This window comes from Podarcis melisellensis (assembly GCF_964234715.1).
Source record: "Podarcis melisellensis genome assembly, chromosome: 11".
In the NCBI taxonomy this organism is placed as follows: Eukaryota; Metazoa; Chordata; class Lepidosauria; order Squamata; family Lacertidae; genus Podarcis; species Podarcis melisellensis.
Genome location: NC_138543.1, coordinates 17,620,200 through 17,642,437, shown reverse-complemented (window position 1 = coordinate 17,642,437; position 22,238 = coordinate 17,620,200). Strand labels below are relative to the sequence as shown.

Genomic DNA, 22,238 nt, shown 5'->3' with positions numbered 1-22,238 from the left:
AGAAAATATGAAAAGTGGGGGAAGGGGTTGGAAATTAACTCCCCCACTTGGGTGATCGGCACCCAAATTTGGCATTAGCTCAAAATAGCTTAGTACTAGCCCTCTCATCTGCCACTTTCACTGTTTCTCACCTCTTCCTGCATTTTCACAAACTTATCAAGCTTTTAGGGTAGAGGAGGGAAAACAGCAGCCACCTCTAAAGCTAAAGGCTTTCCTTTAAGCTCTCCCTACTGACATGAACTCCAAGTGTTGTTTTTTATTCCTTCTGACTTATTGACCAGAAGGATTTTTTTTAAAAAAATGAATATAGACTTAAGCTGACAGCTGTTGCTTCACCTTTCAGTGAAGATTCCTGAATGTGCTAAGAGCTTGCATTGCTTATTCCAGTAAGTGTTCAAAGTATTTATATTAGCACTATAGTAGTGATAGCAGTAGCAGAATCTACAGATTGCAGACAGCTCTCCCGTAGGGCCAACACTACTGAAAGGGAAGGTCTTGACAGCCTTTTTAAAATTTTTATAAACAAGAATAATGTTATAGAAATAAGTATACCAAGTTTTCTCATGTCATTTGTTTATCACAAAATAGCACAATAAATGTGGAAAAAGATCTACAACTTATGTTTCATTATTAGGGGTCAATATATAAGTTCTTGGTTCATGGATTGGTTTAAACAATTAGGAAGAAGAAGAAGAACAAAGGGGGGAAGGGGGGAGTGGTGAGTGGGGTGGTTATGCTTCTTTTATTTTACTTAGTGTGTGTGAGGGGTTGTGTCAGTGTTACTTGTATGGGTTCTCTTACTATTCACTTGTTTTATCTCCTTGGTGGTGAGAGAGGTTGTGGGTGGCTTAGGGTGTGGTTGGTTGTCTTTGGTTGGCTGTAGTGAGAATTGTTTTTGTGTGAGAGAAGGATGTGAGTGTGTATTTTTGAATCAGGTTAACCAGATTGATTCATATGCTATCGACAGATTCTTCTTCTATGAGGAACGGCTAAGGGAGCTGTGCATGGTTAGCCTGGAGAAGAGGAGGTTAAGGGGTGATATGATAGCCATGTTCAAATATATAAAAGGATGTCACATAGAGGAGGGAGAAAGGTTGTTTTCTGCTGCTCCAGAGAAGCGGACACGGAGCAATGGATCCAAACTACAAGAAAGAAGATTCCACCTAAACCTTAGGAAGAACTTCCTGACAGTAAGAGCTGTTCGACAGTGGAATTTGCTGCCAAGGAGCATGATGGAGTCTCCTTCTTTGGAGGTCTTTAAGCAGAGGCTTGACAACCATATGTCAGGAGTGCTCTGATGGTGTTTCCTGCTTGGCAGGGGGTTGGACTCGATGGCCCTTGTGGTCTCTTCCAACGCTATGATTCTATGATTCTTGTTGGAATGTGTATGTGATAAAGGGGAACCAAACTGGGGTGAAGGCGTCTTCTTCTATTTGTCCCCACATCAGCTTCACTTTATTGGTTAGTTTCTCTAATAAGGCTGTTTACCATACTATTTGATACCATTGGTCATCTGAAGACTAGCTTTTCAAAGTCTTCAGATGACTCTTTCCTTTGTGGAGACAGCATTTTGCAAACACAGTCAGCATGGCCCATTGGGAGCTCTCCAGGGTCCTGATTCATGAGACAGAATCGCTATCGCCTCTCAGGAGATCACCAAGATCTCACATAACAAGAGAATAATTAATTATGAGTTAAAGAGGTTTGGGGGAGAATTAAAGCTGGTTCTATATGAGGATATGACTTATATCAGTTAAAGATAGGGAGCTGGTGAGAGAAGATAATCAAAGGAAGTGCTCAGATACAGGATGAATTCCTTTGAAGAAAAGCCATGGTAGAATTGACTAGGGAGGTGGAGAACAGTGTCTTCCTTCCCTGCCATTTCATAGCTCAAACTGCTTCCAAAAGATATTAGGTTTTGACTTCAGACTCATCATCTGGTCATTGATATCCACAGATGTTTGCTACTTCTGTGAAAATATAGAGGGAGCGAGACAAGAAGGGAGGGGATTGAAACCAATTATGCTACTGAGGAGCTGAGAGAACAATGGCAAAAAAACATTATTGGGGGCATAGACAGAAACAGGGGATACATTCCCCACCGAGAAAGGTAAAATTGTCTATTTAAATTATTTGGAAAACTAGACATTGGTCAATCCCCAAATGTATGCCTTTTCTCATCTTGTTTCCTCTCAAGATATTTTGGTGCCTTGAGACAGAAGCCATCTTCTATTCCATGAAGAGAAGTGTGAAAACCTATGACACTGTTGATGGGACAGTGTCTTCTCTGCATCTGAGGAAAAGCTTACAGTGCAGGGTAGGTCACATGGCATACATAGCTATGTCCTCAAGCTTATCACTGCTGCCATTCACACACACACACACCCTACCAAATGTGTTATGCGAGACTGCCTCACTTTGCTGAAAAGCATGGCTGGCCTTGTTCCCTCTTTTCTGGCATTGAAATAAATATTTGGAGAAAATTTTCAAGGAAATCCTCCCACTTTAATTTTGCTTGCAAAAAAGTTATATTTATATTAACAGTCTATTTTAACCTTCCATTCTCAATTATGAGTGCTGTTACATTTTTATGTTTTCTTGGAGAGGATCAGGAATATTGAGTTCAGCACAATATTTGGTAGACCTTTTCTTATTCTGCTCTTGACAGCTTGCATTCACATATTAAATTTAACTGTCTTAGTCAATGTCACCTGGCTAAGTGATAGTGTCCTGAAGAGTTCATTGTTTCAAGAAGAAGCCCTCAGAACACTTCTAGAGATGACCAAAAGGTCACATAGATCCCACCTGCTGTCTTCCAGAGCTAAAGAAGCAATGACAGAGCCTTCAGAGGCACAAAAATGAAGTTTTGGCTTGCTTCTTAAAAAAACTTAGTATGCCTCAAAGAAATGAGATTTTATTATTCACGAATAGCAAAGGTATTGCCAGTTGTATGCAATTTGGTACTGTATACAACCTGAAGTAGTGACAGGGTGAAATAGAATTCCAGTGACTTTATTATTCTGTTTGAGGGGAAATGGAAATCTATGATTCATAAGGAACTACTAACATTTATTCTTACTGTAGCAAGACCTGGAAAAGCACAGAATTAGACTTTTCCCCCCATAATGTCTCCACCAAGTATGGTCATTGGCCTAAGTGGAAAAACTCACTAAGTAATACCTAGCAATAAGAAACAACAAGCAAGGTAACTTTTTGCAAAATGGGGCTGTTTTACTGATCAACCACCACCACAACGGAAAGGTAATTTGGGCTAATTGATTTCTTTTGAGAGGGATAACTTCACAAAACTTTTTTATAGAATAGTAGAGTTGGAAGGGATCTCAAGGGTCATGTAGTCCAACCCCTGTCGTGCAGGAATCTCAGCTAAAGTGTTCATGACAGATGGCCATCTAACCTCCAAAGAAGGAGATCCCACCACCTTTTGAGGGAGTCTGTCAAAGAGCTCTTACTGTCAGAAAGTTCTTCTTGATGTTTAGTAACTTGAATCCATTGGTTTGGGTCTTACCCTCTGGAAAGCAGAAAACTAGCTTGCTCTATCTTCCATGTGACAGCCCTTTCAATATTGGTTGATGGTTATTATATCTCCTCTCAGTTTCCTCTTTCCAGGCTAAGCATATCCAACTCCCTCAACTGTTGCTCATAAGGCTTGGTTTCCAGACACTTTATCATATTGATCATTCTTCTCTGTACACATTCAATGCTAATCTGCAAATATCATGTACATAAATGATTTTTTTGTCTGCAACAGTAAACACACTTAAAGTAAAGGTAAAGGGACCCCTGACCATTAGGTCCAGTCGTGGCTGACTCTGGGGTTGCGGTGCTCATCTCGCTTTATTGGCCCAGGGAGCCGGCGTACAGCTTCTGGGTCATGTGGCCAGCATGACTAAGCCACTTCTGGTGAACCAGAGCAGCGCACAGAAACGCCGTTTACCTTCCCGATGGAGCGGTACCTATTTATCTACTTGCACTTTGATGTGCTTTCGAACTGCTAGGTTGGCAGGAGCAGGGACCGAGCAACGGGAGCTCACCCCGTCACGGGGATTTGAACTGCCGACCTTCTGATCAGCAAGTCCTAGGCTCTGTGGTTTAACCCACAGCGCCACCCGCATCCCTGGTAAACACACTTACCTGGCACTTACCTGGCAGTAAATCTCATTGAATTCAGTGGAACTTGTGAGTAGAAATAGAATCATGGAATCATAGAATTGTAGAATTGGAAGGGACTTCAATGGTCATCTAGTCCGAAACCCTGCAATGCAGGAATCTCAGATAAAGCATCCATGACAAATGGCCATCCAACCTCTGCTTCAAAACCTCTGAGGAAGGAGAGTCCACAACCTCCCAAGGGAGACCTTTCCACTGTCGAAAAGCTCTTACTGTCAGAAATGTACGGGAGTATACTGCAATCGTCTTGCACACATTCCCCCCCCCCCCTCTCAGAACCATTTCAACTTTTGCTAGCCTTTCCTTATTGTATTTGTTTCTTTTCAAGTTGCACTCCCATTCTTAGCTAAAAGTTGAATGCACGCATCATGTGCTTTCTCTGATAAAGGGTGACAGGCTTCTTTTAATATTCAGAGCGACAGACCAAAAAGCAAAAAACCCTCTTTCCTTGATTTATATCAGATAAGTTTAAAAGCTTCAATGAAACGTGGACATTTCCCCTAAACTAACTTGGACAAGCTTTTTTAAATAATAATAAAAAGCTACGCACCATAAAAGAATAATGAGTACAGTACTATAGATCATTTCTGGGGTGGAGGGGGAGGAAATGAGAATTTGCCCTAAATAATAACGCTCACCTTTAGTTTAAGATTCATCAAAGTCTGGAAAAGAGGGAAAAGGCATTTCAGCAGTTTCACAGCTGCTGTGGTTGTGAAGAGGAGCAACGTGAATCATTCAACATAATAGAGGCCCATAGCACTCTTTTCCTTGGCATGCCAAACACTATAGAAAAAACATCATTGAATTGGCATGGTGTGAAAAAGGTGATTTGATGATGCTTAACATCTTTGACAGTATGTAAAGTCCTTTGACATTTACTGTGTCTGCCCCCATAGCACTCGTACAGATGTATTCTGGGAACAGTCAGTTTGAGGATTATTATTTTTTAAATGCAGGTCTTTTCTCCCTTTCAAGGACATTTAAACAGACTACTCATGTGTGTGTGTGTGTGTGCATGCACATGTGCTTGTTCAAGCATAAAGGTAAAGGGACCCCTGACCGTTAGGTTCAGTCGCGGCCGACTCTGGGGTTGTGGTGCTCATCTCGCCTTATTGGCTGAGGGAGCCAGCGTGCAGCTTCCGGGTCATGTGGCAGCATGACTAAGCCACTTCTGGCGAACCAGAGCAGCGCACGGAAATGCCGTTTACCTTCCTGCCGGAGCGGTATCTATATTTCTACTTCCACTGGCATGCTTTCGAACTGCTAGGTTGGCAGTAGTAGGGACCTAGCAACGGGAGCTTAGTCCATTGTGGGGATTCGAACCGCTGACCTTCTGACTGGCAAGTCCTAGGCTCTGTGGTTTAACCCACAGCGCCACCCGCGTCCCTTGTTCAAGCATAGGCTCCTTTTAAACATAAGAACAGGAGAAAAGCACTGCTCAGTCAGGCCACAGGCCCATCTAGTTCAGCATCGTTTTCTCACAATGGGCAACTAGATGTCTGTGAGAAGCCCACAAGTGAGCACTAGTCAGGGCACAGCCTGCCACAGGGATATATCAGCCTGGTTTTGTGTTCAGTCCAGACTGTTTCTACTTTCAGGTGCAGTGGCGTAGCGTGAGGAGGGACACAGGGGCAGTTGCCCTAGGCAGAAAATTGTTAGCGGTGCAAAATTTGAACACCTGGGGCTACCTCCATACAGCTGCCCGCTTCCATCACTTGGCTCCATGGAAAACGGCTTATCCATGCAAACCAGGAAGCAACCTCTCCAGACAACAGAATGACTTGTCTTTCCTTATCTCTGTGGCTGCAATCTCTTGGGTGATGCAGATGCCATTAGGCCGTTGAATATGCAGGCGTACTCCGTTTCCCTCCCTCCCACAATCCACTCTGCATGGCCCTGGAAGCTGGCAACCCACGCTATGCCACTGTTCGAGTGGGATTCAGTCACATATCACAAATTTACATGGATAGTCTTGCTTGAAACGAAAAGCATGCAAAAAAGAAAGAAAGAAAAGAAGAATACAGAGGAGGCACTTGCCAATGTCAATGGGAAGGGAGTTCCAAGGTGCGGGAACTGGCACACTGAAAGATTAGTTCTTTCAAGTGTGGAATTATAATTATGTTGCACTTGCAAAAGTGGCAGTGCTGCGGATCGAAGTGGTCAAGTGGGCATATGTAGGGGAAAGCAATCCTTCAAGGTAGACTGGTCCCGAGTTGGTAAAAAAAACAACCCAACAACCGGCACCCACTACAGATCTCTGAGTTATATGCTGACAAGGTCTCATTCCTGCCGGCAACCGTGCTGTAGCATTCTGCACTTCAGTTTCAGGACCGAGCACAAGTGAAACACCAGAGGAGACTGACATCAGAAAAAGGGAAGCATTGCGTCAGGATCCCACACAAATATTCACTGACCTTTTCCTTCACTAGGACTAATGAACTCAGTAGTGCTGCCATCCATATTCATACTCAGAAGTAAGTCACATAGAGTTTAGTGGGGCTTACTCCTCGGTTTGCATATAGGATTGAAGCCCACCCCATGAATATATGAAGGACTGGATCCCGTCGACTGTTACAATTATTCTTCGGTGAAAATAGTTTCTGTCAATATGATTTTTGAACAAGAGTTCGAAATCACTGTCACAGGATTTCCTTGAGTTATATTTGTTAACCTAAAATACAGACTAAAATGGGAGCGGAGGGAGAGAGAGAGAGCCATTCAACATAAAATGAAACGAGACAAAACATTTCAGTTAAGGAAACTAAGCGAAGTAAACTGATGGGTGCCTCTAAATCATCTGGAAGCATCGGGTAATATAGACTGATAAAATGTTTCAAATCTAATGACCCGAAACTGTACTAAATAAAGCTCACATGTGGTTTGTGGGTTTTTTGTGTGGTTTTTTAATGAACCCACAATTTTGAGCATAATTACAAACCAGCCTACCAGCATCTTGGAGAATATGCAGTAGGAAATAGCCAAAGCTGGGCAAATAAATCTAGTGTAATAAAATCCCCTTTTGTGCCTGAAAATGAAATAGAATCCCTGAAGTCAATAAAACACCTCGCTGCCCTCAAATACTCACAAACGCCCACAAAATGAAATCATCATAAAATGAAATAAGGAAAATAAAACACTTTGCAGAGAACCCATATTTCATTGGGGCATAATGTATACATAAAACCCATTTATCTGTATGAAACACCTTGGAATCGACAGCTTTACATGATTCGGGTCTTGTTTCTCAGCTACTCAAGGCATTTCCACGGCCCTGCAGAATGGTAATATAAACCTCATTCAGTTGTGGTCAATCAGCTTAGTTAGTCAGCTCCACTACACAAAGCCTTTAGGGACTGATCCAATGAGCACTGCATGTGCACTTCCCGCTGAATCAAGGACTATGCACGCAAAAGCACACATCATTTTCATTGATGGATCTCTGGATGTCGTCAGGCTACTCAGACAGCTCTTAAGTCTCCACTGGATGCATGTTCACAGCACTGAAAAACCACTAGCTTTATTTGTTTGATTGTAGGGGAGGCTGAAAGAGTACAACAAGGCTGTATATTGGGAAAGGAGTGCGACAAGGCTGTATATTGTCTCCCTGATTATTTAACTTATATGCATAATTCACCATGCAAAAGGCTGGACTGGATGAATCCCAAGCCAGAATTAAGATTGCCGGAAGAAATATCAACAACCTCAGATATGCAGATGACTCAACCTTGATGGCAGAAAGTGAGGAGGAATTAAAGAACCTTTTAATGAGGGTGAAAAAGGAGAGTGCAAAATACGGTCTGAAGCTCAACATTAAAAAAATGAAGATCATGGCCACTGGGCCCATCACCTCCTTTCCTATCACACTACTAGGGACGTGGGTGGCACTGTGGTCTAAACCATTGAGCCTAGGGCTTGCCAATTGGAAGGTTGGCAGTTCAAATTCCTGCGACAGGGTGAGCTCCTGTTGCTCGGTCCCAGCTCCTGCCAACCTAGCAGTTCAAAAGCACATCAAAGTGCAAGTAGAGAAATAGGTAATGCTCCGGCGGGAAGGTAAATGGTGTTTCCGTGTGCTGCTCTGGTTTCACCAGAAGTGGCTTAGTCATGCTGGCCACAAGACCTGGAAGCTGTCTGTGGACAAACATCAACTTCCTTGGCCAGGAAAGCGAGATGAGCGCCGCAATCCCAGAGTTGTTTGTGACTGGACTTAACTGTCGGGGTCCTTTACCTTTACCTTCATCACACCACTAAGGATGTTGGAAAAGTCCGACAAAAACAGGAAAAGGAGCAGAAATCGTCAGCGTTTGCTTATCCATCTCATGTACAGTGAATAAAATCAGCAGTTGCTGCTATTATTTCTTTCAGTCCATAAGCAATCTGTAATTTACTTTGGGTTTCCCTACATACTGTCCATCTTTTTCAAGTCAAAATTTGGGGCTCACGTCTTCCGGGATGCGCTCCTAGGTGAATCACATGACCTCCACCACGATCTTGACTTGAAAAAAGCATTTTTTCCCAGGATGAGAGCCTGGCATCCAAAATGGCCACTGGGATCTCCCTCAAGAACATGGGATGCCTGGCGGGTAGGGTTCTCCCTCTCTGATGCACATTTGGTTTCATTTGCACTGAAAGGAATGGGGTAGAATACAGTGGTACCTCAGGTTAAGAACTTAATTCGTTCTAGAGGTCCGTTCTTAACCTGAAACAGTTCTTAACCTGAGTTGCGCTTTCACTAATGGGGCCTCTTGTTGCTGCTGCGCTGCTGGCCCGTGATTTCCGTTCTTATCCTGGGGCAAAGTTCTTAACCTGGAGCAACCACTTCCTGGTTAGCAGACGTAATTTAATTTAAACGTAATTTATGCAATTACAGTGGTACCCCAGGTTACAAACACCTCGGGTTACAGACTCCGCTAACCCGGAAGTAGTACCTCGGGTTAAGAACTTTACCTCAGGATGAGAACAGAAACTGTGCAGTGGCAGCACGGCGGCAGCGGGAGGCCCCATTAAGTAAAGTGGTACCTCAGATTAAGAACGGTTTCAGGTTAAGAACGAATTAAGTTCATAACCAGAGGTACCACTGTATTTATGTGAATTACGCAAGTCACATCAGTTCACCACAGGGGACATTCGGATGGCAAATGCAGTCTTTGGAGAAGGCAAACTGCTGCAGAATGGGAGGATTTGAATCATACAGGGCAGAAAGGAAAATGAGGTCTGCTTACATCCCTGCTTACCAGTCACACTATGGTACATGGTTCTCCAGTCAAAGGTGTCAAGAATACAAACCCAGACCTATCAGCAGGGAGTGAACAGAGCTGCTATTGGTGAGCAGTAGTCCTGTTTCGAAAGACACTAGTATTTGTTGAATTTATGGCATCATCCTGGTCAAATTTACCGTATTTTTCTGTGTATTAGACGCGGTTTTTTGTCTCAAAAATCATGTCAAAAAACTGGGGTCATCCTATACACAGATAGTGGGGGGGGGGAGAAAGCTCCGCAACGCTAGCCAGCTGGTTGGCGGGCGCGCAACTCCCCCCCCCCATGCCGCCGCGGGAGGCACTGTCTCTAGGGAGCACAGTGGTGTGGGGGGAGCGGTTGCCCACTTTGCCAACCCCCAGCAAAGGCCCTGCTGGGGTGATGGCACACGTGCAATTCCCCCTTTAAAAAACTCAACAACTTTGGGCCATCTCCCCTCATTTTCTTTAAATGTAGTCCCCCAAAATAGGGGGTGTCTTATACATGGGGGCGTCTCATACACAGAAAAGTACTGTATGGTATTCACAAAATGCATTGGACCCTCAGGTATTCACTAATGGCAGTAGTGAGACTGCAAAAACTGAGCACGGCAAGTAATTTGGGGACTGTTTCCTGAAACATACCTAATGAGGGGTTTTGTAGCTTTTGTCCTATATTTTGCATTTTTGACATGGTATCTTTCACCCGAAACGGTGCAATTTTTTTTCTTTGAAGAGCCATTGCGAAGGTGGAACTTCTGTCTCAACTACAATATTTTGCTTTGACAGGATGCCACTAGTATGGATAATTTGAGGATTCATAAATCAGTATGGAGCCGGTGTGTATTTTTGTCAACACCCATGTCATCAAGTTCAGGTACTTCAAATTTTATTACAGTCGGGGGAAGGCTCCCCCCCCCCTTATTGAACTGTGATATGTCAGAATGCAAGAGACCCCACTGCGTTCCTGACAGTTTATATCTGATGGGACAAATCAAAATACAATGTTCATTTATCAAGGAATTCTACTTTAGAAAGAAACAGCGTGCCGCCATGAAAACCTGCATTTTGAACACAGCATGATATTCATAAATAATGAATATTCTGCTGCGTTTCAACTACCGGTGCTGATATGCCATGCTGTTTCTCTTTAAGAACACTAATCTGGAATAAACGCTTCAAAATATGCTAATCTGGAATAAAAACACACGTGCAGGGAGGAGGAAAGCCCTTCTGCGTAGAGTCACTAAGATGGGAATAATATGAAAGCCAAAATTGAGTAAATTATGCTTGTATGAACATTTTTAATTGTGTTTAAAGCTTTCTTTTTTAAAAAAGAAAGCACAAAATCAATGGGTGTTTTGTTTTGTTTTGTTTGGAGGAGAATCCAGGTGCCTTGCAGTATTCTCAGCAAGCCCAGGCTAGGGTTTATTGAGTTCTGAGAGCTGTTTCCACAAGTGCTAAATGGGGAAAGAGGCTTTCTTATGTGATTCTAGGCCTAATATTCACCTTCTGTAGTGACTGTGAAGAGCAGACTTTTATATATAAATAAATAAATGCATGGAGAGCTTTAGGAAAGTGAAATGCTACAGCTGAGAAGAGAAATAAGTATATGAAAGAACGGAAAAGACATTTCCACCATCGGAATAGAAAAGGATAACTTGCGGGGGGTGGTCTATATGTCAGATTTCATAGACATTTCTTTGAACTGATTCTTCTCCACGGTTCTGGCATTGCATCGTAGAGTTAACTTCAGCTTCAAGAGACTCCTCGTTCTGACTCACAACACAGCATAAGCACTTGAAGGTTTGAATTATTTTTTTTAAGTGGCTAGATTTAAACTGTGACCCAGTAAGGCTATTTAAGACGAATAAACCCTCCTAAAAAATCTCTTGACTCTCAGATAAGAGCTGCCTAATGGCTGTTGAATTCTCCAGATAGGGAAGCAAGCATTTATGTGAGCCTGATGGCTAAAGCGCAGCTCCTGAGTATGTACGAAAGTGGCTGTAATTTACCTCTTAACTCTCCTTTCCTTGTTGTTCTTCCACTGGAGTCATACCCTGAGCCAACTACAAACAGTCTGTGAGTGACCCAAAGGCATTAGAGCAGACAGACTAGACATGGAGTGGAAGGGGCATCCATGTGCTGACTCCTTTCATGTTTGTAACCTCAGCAACAGAGATGGGAGTGCAGATTGTAGCTATTGTTCCATTAGGAGAACTTTATTCCATAGTCCATTAGCCCAGGCAATATCACAGCATTGTGCAAGGAACAAGCTTGATCACAGTGCATAAGTGTCCTTCTTTTTTCTTTGTGTTCTGCTCTTTCCCACTAAATCCATACAGCAGAACTTAATGACTGGGGTGGGAGCGGATCGGGGGTGTTCTCCTGGTAGATGGAAACCTAAGCCCAGGTTTTAGAATGTGATGCCCATCAAAAATTGGGAGGGTCCCACCCACTAAAGCTCAAGAGAAAGCAATAAGGGTTGGTGGTTCTGTTGATTGGCCAGTTTCTGTTCTGGGTGGAGTCATAAAGGTAAAAGGTAAAGGTACCCCTGCCCGTACGGGCCAGTCTTGACAGACTCTGGGGTTGTGCGCCCATCTCACTCAAGAGGCCAGGGGCCAGCGCTGTCCGGAGACACTTCCGGGTCACATGGCCAGTGTGACATCGCTGCTCTGGCGAGCCAGAGCTGCACACGGAAACGCTGTTTACCTTCCCGCTGGTAAGCGGTCCCTATTTATCTACTTGCACCCGGAGGTGCTTTCGAACTGCTAGGTTGGCAGGCGCTGGGACCGAGCAGCGGGAGCGCACCCCGCAGCAGGGATTCGAACCGCCGACCTTTCGATCGACAAGTCCTAGGCGCTGAGGCTTTAACCCACAGCGCCACCTGCGTCCGGGTGGAGTCATACTCCCTCTGAAAGAACAGGTTCAGAGTTTGGGGGTGCCTTTGGGTCCCTCATTGCCACTGGAGGTTTAAGTAGCAGTGGTGGACTTTGGGCTTTCAAATTTAAGCGAAACACTGTTTGTGTTAGGTTATTTCCGTTCTACCTTAAAAGGGAGCAGGATTTTGTGTGAGTCAGAGTCTGCGTATTTCCAGTTCACAGGATGTTTATGTTTGCTATTGCTTTCGTTTTCTCTCTCTGCGCCAGAACACGCCAGCAGGCAGTCACGTTTGTTCTTTGTTCTGACCAACGCTGAATAAACATTCTAAATGATACCCTCCTGAGTGCAACTTTTGCTGTGTGTGAATTCTGCTGACAGAGTGTGCATCAGCCCAGGAATGTGGCAATCTATGAGGCTTGGTGTCACTAATTGCTGATACTGCATGTCTACGGGAGATCGATGGACGTCCGGAGTCCAGCTGGAGGCAGTGATGGCCTTTGTCTCCCTGGCAGTATCCCAACAGTTTGATGCCCAAATTTGGTGTCTCTTAACTTCCATTGTTGTGGTACCCCCTGCAGCACCATTTCAGCTCAGTGCCCAGTGTGGGAGAACCAGAAATGTCCCCCTAAATCAACCTCTGCAAGTAGTCTCAGTGGCTATGAGTGCCTGTTACCAGCTATGGCCAGTATATCAGCTATGGCCATTCTCGGACAGGGATAGTCTGGCCATGGTGATTGCACGTCGAGCCCCCAAAACCCGTTCCCCAGGAAATAAAGACGAGATGGACACAGAATTTAGTTTAAAGGTTAATGGGCAAAATTTAGGCCACAACTTGATGGAATACACAAGTGTGACTGGTATTGGCTTAGGCATTAGTATCAATGAATATAACTGGCTCCTGTCCACCCTGCAGGGAACCTGAAAGGGTAAACTACCAGCAAAGGGAGCACCAACAATGGCTATTGACTGGTCTTCACCCCTGGGGTTCCCAGGGGTCCTGGCTTGGCCCTAGTCCCTCCCCGGGCAACAGACAAGATCCAGACCCCCGGATTCCTTTAACGGAATACCCTATCAAATGGAGGGGCAGGGGATGGCCGCCCCTCCTCTCCACACACTCTCCTTAACCAATACCTAACCGCCAAACCTTACAAAGTTGTGACGATTGCTAAGAGGTAGGCAAAAACCAAGTGGCCACTGCCAATTTGCCACATTGGAAAAAATTCCTACCCGGCCCCCGATCCAAAACAGGCAACCAACCAAAGTCCAAAGCAAGGCCAGACACTGACCTAACAATGGGTGGGTGGGTGAGTGAGTGTATGGCAGTGCAAAGCAAGAGGAGGTCCCCACGTCGTACTGCCGCTTAAATATCTTAACCCCGATCACACCACAATGCCAATTGGCTAAAAGCTAGTGGCATGATCATGGCTCCACCAGCGGGTGCAGGGCAAAGCCCCGCCTACCAGCTGGTTGGGGGGAGTCCCAGGGGCCGCACGCAACATGGACCCTCTGTAAGGGAGGATCCAACTTCATGCATTGGGAAACTCAGGTTTTGATTATTGCAATGTGCTGTATGTGGAGCTACCCTTGGGCCTGGTCTGGAGACTCCAGCTGGTGCAAAACTCAGCTGCTAAACTCCTTACCTCTCTTGCCCTGACCTAGCCACTGTGATCCACGTGACGGTCACCTCCAGACTGGATTATTGTAACTCGCTCTACGTGGGGCTGCCCTTGAGACTTACCCAGAAACTCCAGCGGGTGCAGAATGCTGCAGCGAGACTCCTTACGGGGTCTTCGCTGCGAGATCACATTCACCCAGTGCTATACCAGCTGCACTGGCTCCCGGTGGAGTACAGGATCAGGTTTAAGGTGCTGGTTTTAACCCTTAAAGCCCTATATGGCCTAGGACCCTCGTACCTACGGGACCGCCTCTCCTGGTATGCCCCACAGAGAAACTTATGGTCTTCAAATAAAAACATCTTGAAGGTCCCAGGCCACAGAGAAGTTAGGCTGGCCTCAACTAGAGCCAGGGCTTTTTCGGCTGTGGCTCCAACCTGGTGGAACACTCTGTCACAAGAGACTAGGGCCCTGCGGGACTTGACATCTTTCTGCAGGGCCTGCAAGACAGAGCTGTTCTGCCAGGCCTTTGGCCAGAGCACAGCCTGACTCCCTCCCTCGGCAATCTTCACGGAGCTCTGGCCCTATGGTGGCCAGTGGCTTGAATTTAATTAATTTTATAATGAATGATTTTAGAATGTTGTTTGTGCTGTACTTTTGTACTGTTTTATTGTTGTTAGCCACCCTGAGCACGGCTTCGGCTGGGGAGGGCGGGATACAAATAAAATTTATTATTATTATTAATGGAGACAACCACCATTACATAACTCTGTTGCTCAAAAGCCTGCACTGGCTTATATGCTACCCAAAGCCTATATGCTACCAAGCCAGATTCAAGGTACTTGTATTATTATACAAGGTCCCTAACAAATTGGGTCCAGGATCCCTGCTTGTTTTCTGAGGTCTTTAGGGGAGCCACTAGCTCAGATGCATGGCTTGTATGCCACAGGAACTATGCATCAAGGCATCACTTTTGTGGCACTGCCTCCATGTTGAACTTCTGGCACTTACTGAACTTATTATTATTATTATTATTCCAGCAGCCTTTTAAATTGAACTCTGATTTTATGTTTAACCTTTTGCTAGTCTTTCTGCATTGGGTCTCTAGTACACTGCTTAGAAATAACTGTGATGAAGTGGTATACAAATGGTTGAAATAAATAATATTAAAGTATAATAAAATAATTAGGACAGGAAGAAGCAGATACTGTCTGAGATTCCCAAACTTTTCAGTTGCACTTAACCTGTTCCCAGTGAGCTATGGTATTGACAGAAACATAACTATTCATGAAAGCACTTGGCTGTATAAGAAGTGAGCCCTTTTAATACATACAAGTTCTAATTTCCTCATCAGTGAACACATTTATTAAAAGATCGTACCACTGGAGATATACCAAGCCTGATGTGCAGTGAGCATACCTATCTTGTGTTCTTCAGAAATTACAGACATCCTGAGCAATGCATATTAATAAGTCTTAAAGAATTCTGAAACTTAATATTGTTAAGAATGAAATGAGATTATTTGATGATCCTGCTCTTTTAAACACAAACAAAATGAAAATTAAGAACTTTTAGAAGGAACACAATAGGATCTCCCCCTCCCCTGCCTTTTGACTTGCATTGTTTCAGTTCCTCCTTCCAATATTAATATGGTATAAGTGTGGCAAGTTAAAGATTTCTCTAAGCATCTGCACTGTGAAAATAATGAATAGCCAGCTCTGGACTGCAATGAAATATTAGGGGGAAATATTATTCGACATGGAAAAACTCGATTTTTTTTCTACCAGATATAAATTAATGATAGGCATTTTAAATAAATATTCATGTTTTTATGAATCTGGCCTTTGGGGCAAATACCAAAGCCATGGCTATAACAGCTACCCAATGGCAGACAATCCTTCTGCCCCAAAGGAAGTTTATAGATGCTAGGATTTTCTGCATAATAGATCATCATCAGACACCAAAGGGCAGCTTGCAAGTGTGTTTTGCTTGGATTCTGATGTTATGTGAAGATAACATCTTTTTATAGCAACAGCAGGCATTTAACTTTCTTTTCTATTTTACTTTCGAGAGTAACAGAATGCTTCATCAAAGGGAATTCTTGGGACAATTCCTGACCACAGCAGAAGAAACATTCAGATTTTAAAACAGTCAAATACACAATAAAAAAGAAGGATCAGCCTCAATTTCCCAAAACCAAATACCTGATTTAAATGTGAGGCCTTAAAATAGCTTCGTGCAAGGTCCATCAACCCCAACCTATGCTATCTGGGGATGGTGGAAGTTGCAGTCCAACAAAACCTCTGGAGAGACCAAGTTGGCAAAGGTCTGCCTTAAAATATATCAGGGATGGTGATGATGCTGACTCAGAAAACAAATGGAGGTGCGTATACCCCTGTAAGCGGTATAAAAATTGCTCACTTTATAACAAACCTATTCGGTGATAATGATGTATAATGCTCCCATCTTCCAACACGTTCATTTGCTTCAGAGACCAACAGGAAAAGGGAGCATTTCATGCAGCCACAGGGAAGGATACAGTGCCAGCCAGATTATGCTGAATTCCGTGAAACTTCTGCCTCCTGGATAGGTTTCTCCTTCATCTTTTCTTTCTCAAAGAAATTGGTGAAATGAAGGAGGGGGGAGCACTCGCTTAACCATCACTTCTTCTTCCTTGTAGCTCAGGAGAGGAAATGGCCGGGCTTCCAGCTCCTTCCTCCACAGAAGATGCAGGAGGGAGAAGCTGAAGGCCAAATGTATGCGCACACAAAGCAAGAGATACATGAGTACTTCACACACTGTCCTTGTGAGTGCTCTCCCCTCCTGTTGCTAGAGGCCCTCTCCTCCAGGAATTTGTCTAATTTCACCTCAAAGAAGCACTTTTTTTAGCCGTTGGCCTATCTGAAGTTAAGAGAGAAGCTTGGCTAGCATGGTCGCATGAAACCACCCTCAGGCAGAGAAGGCTGTGGAAAAAGACCTGTTAGTGCGAGGACAGGTATTTGAGGTATGAGAAAGCAGGAACACAATGAAGCTGAGATAGAAAGTGGCAGGTTTGAGACTGATAGTGACAGGTTTGAGAGCCAGTGTGGTGTAGTGGTTAAGAGCGGTAGTCTCGTAATCTGGGGAACTGGGTTCACTTCCCCGCTCCTCCACATGCAGCTGCTGGGTGACCTTGGGCCAGTCACACTTCTTTGAAGTCTCTCAGCCCCTCACCCCTCACAGAGTGTTTGTTGTGGGGGAGGAAGGGAAAGGAGAATTTTAGCCACTTTGAGACTCCTTAAAGGGAGTGAAAGGTGGGATATCAAATCCAAACTCTTCTTCTTCTGATAGCAATTGATGAAGTTGGTTGGAGAAGGGCAGCTCCACAGAGATTGAGGAGGAAAAGAAAAGAGGAACCAGTCTCAGCGTGAGCAGGAAGTTACTTGATTATAGATCGAAGAATCTATTATGGAACCTCGACCTTTGAAATCAAAGTCTTTTGTTTCATAATGTGCATTGTTTGAGTCCATTTGTAAGCTGTCTATTATTATTATTATTATTATTATTATTATTATTATTATTATTATTATTATACCCACTCATCTGACTGGGATTCCCTAGCCACTCTGGGCAGCTGACAGCACACAAAAAATTGTAAAAGACAGAGAAATTTAAAAATTCCCAATACAGGGTTACCTTCAGATGTCTTCTAAAAGTCAGATAGTTGTTCATTTCCTTGACATCTGACAGGGAAGGAGCCCCAGGGAAGGAGCCACTACCGATAGATAAAGAGCTTTGGCAAGGGCAACAATGGAGACTCTCCTGATGAGGGAGAGGCTGCCTTACTCTTCTGAGGAAATAATAATAATACTTTTATTATTTATTTGCCGCCATCTGACTGTGTTGCCACAGCCACTCTGGGCACCTCCCAACAAAATACTTAAAACATCAACCATTAAAAACTTCCCTAAACGGGGCTGCCTTCAAATGTCTTCTAAAAGTCAGGTAGTTGTTTATTTCCTTGACATCTGATGGGAGGGCGTTCCACAGGGCGGGCGCCACTGCCGAGAAGGCCCTCTGCCTGGTTCCCTGTGGCTTCACTTCTCACAGGAAGGGAACTGCCAGAAGACCCTCAGAGCTGGACCTCAGGCAAAAAGATGGGGTGGAGACGCTCCTTCAGGTATACTGGGCCAAGGCCATTTAGGGCTTTAAAGGTCAGCACCAACACTTTGAATTGTGCTCAGAAACATACCCATTCATTCATTTCATTTATTAAATGTCTTCCAAACAAACTCGAGCCCCATTACCTCTCATTTTAAAGATTACATAGCACAAAATGTTGTTGCAGTGCCTGCCCAGCATAAACAATTGCTAACTGTAAAGCACTTTGAATATTTTTAATAGAAACGAGTGATTTAAAAAAATTATAGTTTGGGACTAGAATAGCCTTGTTTCAGCAGTACATGTCCTGAAAACTTCACAGCTTGATCTTGCGATGCACTCTGCAGGAGGCAATGCTTGAAGATGGTACAGAAATTATAGCTCGTGCAGAACAACACAGCCAGGTTGCAAAGTGGGTTGGGAGATGGAATCATGTGTCACCAATCCTGAAAGCTCTGAATTGGCTGCCTATGATCTACTGAAAATTAATGACCATGTGTCCATATTCAGCTGTACTTATAGAGGATTATCTCTCTGAGATAGCCCCTTGAATACTGTGTCACCTGTAAACAAATGTATTCAACTAAATACTTGCAGGAGTGAAATGCGATTTACCCCTTCTCCTCCCCCCAACACCATCACCAAATTTGCTCTGGAGTGTAGGGATATCGCGGCGTGGGTAGTGGGGTCTGGAGGGAGCACACTCCCCACCAGCAGGCAGTCACAGTTTACCTGCACGTGTGACCCTGGGGTGCAGGGCACATCCTCCCCCAGACAAGCCACAGCTGTCTGTACATTGTTCCCTCTGTCTGACCTTTTGCGGTCTCAGCAGTCTGCGGTGTCCTGTCTGTAACCTTTTCTCTGAGACCTTTTGTCTCCTTCGTCATACACTGTGCAAGGGGAAAATGACGCGGTGAAAACAGGTGCCAAAATAACTTTGTACCACCCCACGATCTCGGAACCAAGATGTGTAAAGGTCACAGCCCAAAATGTATCTGCTTGAGTTTGCATATGTGTATCAATAAAAGGAGCCTCTGTGGGCTTTGGCAGCTAGCGTCCTTCTGCATTGCTCACCTGATGATCAACACCTGTCTTGTGCCTTCACTTCACTGGAGAATTGGGGGGAACCTCACAACAGATTTAGGGGGTGCTCACTGTAGCACACTCGTTCCCAATTAGCTAAGTGCTGCATACCCCCCTGTTTTTCAAAAACAAAACCATGGACCCCCTACTTATGAAAATGTTAATCACTCTGTGGTAGTTTTTTTGCTACACGAATGGGGCCACCCCAAACTTTTGAGCATCGGAATTTCCCCAGCGGACTCCTTAAAGATGAACCTACGCTCAGCCAAAAGCCTTATTGAGCAAAGATTAGCAGACATTGAAAATCAACACAACCTCTCTAGGGGTGGGGGTGTCTGCTCTCCCAGGTATCACGGAATAACCCCACCACTTGGCCTTCTATCATACATGTCATCTCTTTCATCTGCACCACACCGACTTGCATTTATTCGTGCAAGGTTCAATGTTTTTCCATCGAACCTGTTGAGCTACAGATTTTCCAAGGTTTGGTGTCTCCGCTATGCGAGTGTGACGGGAAAACAGTTGAATCTCTTCCTCATATAATGTTCAACTGTCCCTTACATAGCATAGCTAGGACTAAATTCCTGGGTCCTGCTTTACTGCGCTTGGTTGGCAGACCTGTTGAGTCACATGCCGCACTGCTCTTGCAGGATACAGATCCTTCTGTAACTCTGCAGGTGGCGAGATTCCTGAATGCGGTTATCTCACACACAAAAACCACCAAAAAATTACAACAACAACAACAAAAACTAATCGGACAGTCATGATGAGAGCGCATGACGGATCTCGTCTCCAGTTCTCCTTTTTCTGTGAACCGTCCCTTGGATCTTTCCGGGCCCCAAGCCGTTACTGTCACTGTTCAATGACCACCCTTGCATCGTGGTGTTCCCCTTCTGTTGTTAGATGTACCGGTTTTTATGCTTCTGTGTTTTTATGTTTGTACATATTTTATGGGCTAATAGCCGTAAATAAATAAATTGAATTGAATGGGGCCACAATACCCTCCAACATAGATAAAGGTAAAGGGACCCCTGACCATTAGGTCCAGTCGTGACCGACTCTGGGGTTGCGGCGCTCATCTCGCTTTACTGGCTAAGGGAGCTGGCATACAGCTTCTGGGTCATGTGGCTAGCATGACTAAGCCGCTTCTGGCGAACCAGAGCAGTGCACAGAAATGCCGTTTACCTTCCTGCTAGAGCAGTACCTATTTATCTACTTGCACTTTGATGTGCTTTAGAACTGCTAGGTTGGCAGGAGCAGGGACCGAGCAATGGGAGCTCACCCCGTCACGGGGATTCCAACCGCCGACCCTCCAACATGTCCCAGTGCAAAAACAGGCCATGCATCTTCTGGGTCATGCTCCCACCTGAGTCACATGACCTGCGCGAAAACATGGCTCCCCCAAAACTGTGTTTGGGGACACCTTAATCTCATGCAAGATGCGCATTTGGCCACGATCTCATGCATTCTGGGATTCCGTGCTCTTGCATGAGAGCATAGTCCCCCAAAACAAGATGTCCTGGACAGTAGATGGATATGTGCCACAGACCTCCTGGGTGAGTTAGGGGGTCTGCAGACCACCAATTGGAAACAACTGCTGATGTGTGCACGGTAGCACTACATTGATTATAACCTGGTATTCTTAAGAGACTTGAATTTCCTTTTTTTCACCATTCTGTTGTGTAACACATCGCTTCCACATGCACCATACATTGTGCATCACACTTAAGGGAAGATGCATGAATTTCTCCACCGCATATTCAACCCAAAGTGTAAAAAGTAACCTCCGAGGTGATATTTGGTATGTGCTTCTTTTTAATAACCAAACCACCTGGGGAAGTAGCGGTCATTCTTATGCAAATATTTTGTATCTCAACTTTTTTTGGGAATTGTTACTTAAATAAAAGTGGAGGACTTTGTCCCAAAAGAAACAAAGAGCTGCAAGATTTATTTTGGTCTGTAGTGAAACAGAGTGAAATAGTGTGATTCATGGAAACAACAGAGAAGACTGAGACTGTGATTGAATGGCCACCTATTTTTAATTAAAAAGATAAGATCTCAAACACAGAGTAGCTAAGTCAGCTTTAAAGTAACTTTTGTTTTCTAGTTTCCAGCTGGGAGCGACAGTTTCTATGTATGATGTGTGCATTTAAAGAAGTTTTTTTAAAGTCTTGTACCATCCTGACATAAAATAAATATCACTCTCTTTAGCATATTCTCAGTTTATTACTGCATTTGAAAATCAGAAGGTATATTCCAGTCTTCCTCAATTTGGCAGAAGCTTTAGACCAAAATGTCTGGTGGACATCAGTCTGGAGATGACTGGCACTGGTTATATCTAAAATTAGGAAGGAACAGAAGATTGTTCACAAATATGAGAATGGAGATGAAATCTGAGAACTCATAGCTCTCGCCCACATTCTGAATCTTTAGATTATGGATGCTTGAAAAGAACCTGTACATAGGACAATAGAATCCACTAATGACCTTAGGATGAAGCCCTGCTGCTTATTGAATCTTCACAACAGTGATCCTCTAATTAGGGTGAAGAAAAAGGCCAAAACCTGTCCTTCAGTTTCTTGACATTTTTATTTCTCTGCCATAGAGGCTTCCATTTTTCTGTCTCCTTCTCTGGGAGTTATATCATTTTGCGGGTGCAGCTCTGAGCTGACCTTATCGCCGTGAAGCGGCTGTGTGGGTGGTTAAGTATGGTTTTCTTTCTATTAAATGTTTCTCCAGCCTCCCCAGATGCCTGCGCTTTCTGATCTGGAAAAGCCCATGGGAGAAGATACCTCATTATATATTCCCATGAGTTTTAAGTGAAGTCAAGGAAGCCAAGCATATTGGCAGCCAAGCTCCCGAGACTGCTGTGGTTCCTCGACTTGTTTTTTGTTTTTTTTTAAGAGAAGTCCTTAAAAACTTTCTGCACAGATTTCACCGAAAGTGGAAATATTTCATATAAAAAGAAAAGAACGGTTCTGCAGTTTCCCTGTACTTAGAGGGCAGCCCAGCTGAGGATGTAATGGGGCTTTCAGAAAGCACCTATCATGGCCCATGGGATGGGGGCAGAGCTGCAGAATTGCCCTACTGACACCTGTGT

At 44.2% G+C, this 22,238-nt stretch overlaps 1 long non-coding RNA gene across 2 annotated transcripts in view; it reads left to right on the top strand.

Moving 5' to 3' along the window:
• The window catches only part of LOC309380727, a 58,068-nt gene extending 55,602 nt beyond the window's left edge, over positions 1 to 2,466 (top strand). For both annotated transcript variants that reach the window (XR_014173081.1, XR_014173082.1), the window contains exon 3: positions 2,198 to 2,466. This is a non-coding gene — a long non-coding RNA (uncharacterized lncRNA). The remainder of the gene's footprint in view (positions 1 to 2,197) is intronic.
• The last annotated feature ends 19,772 nt before the right edge of the window (positions 2,467 to 22,238 follow it).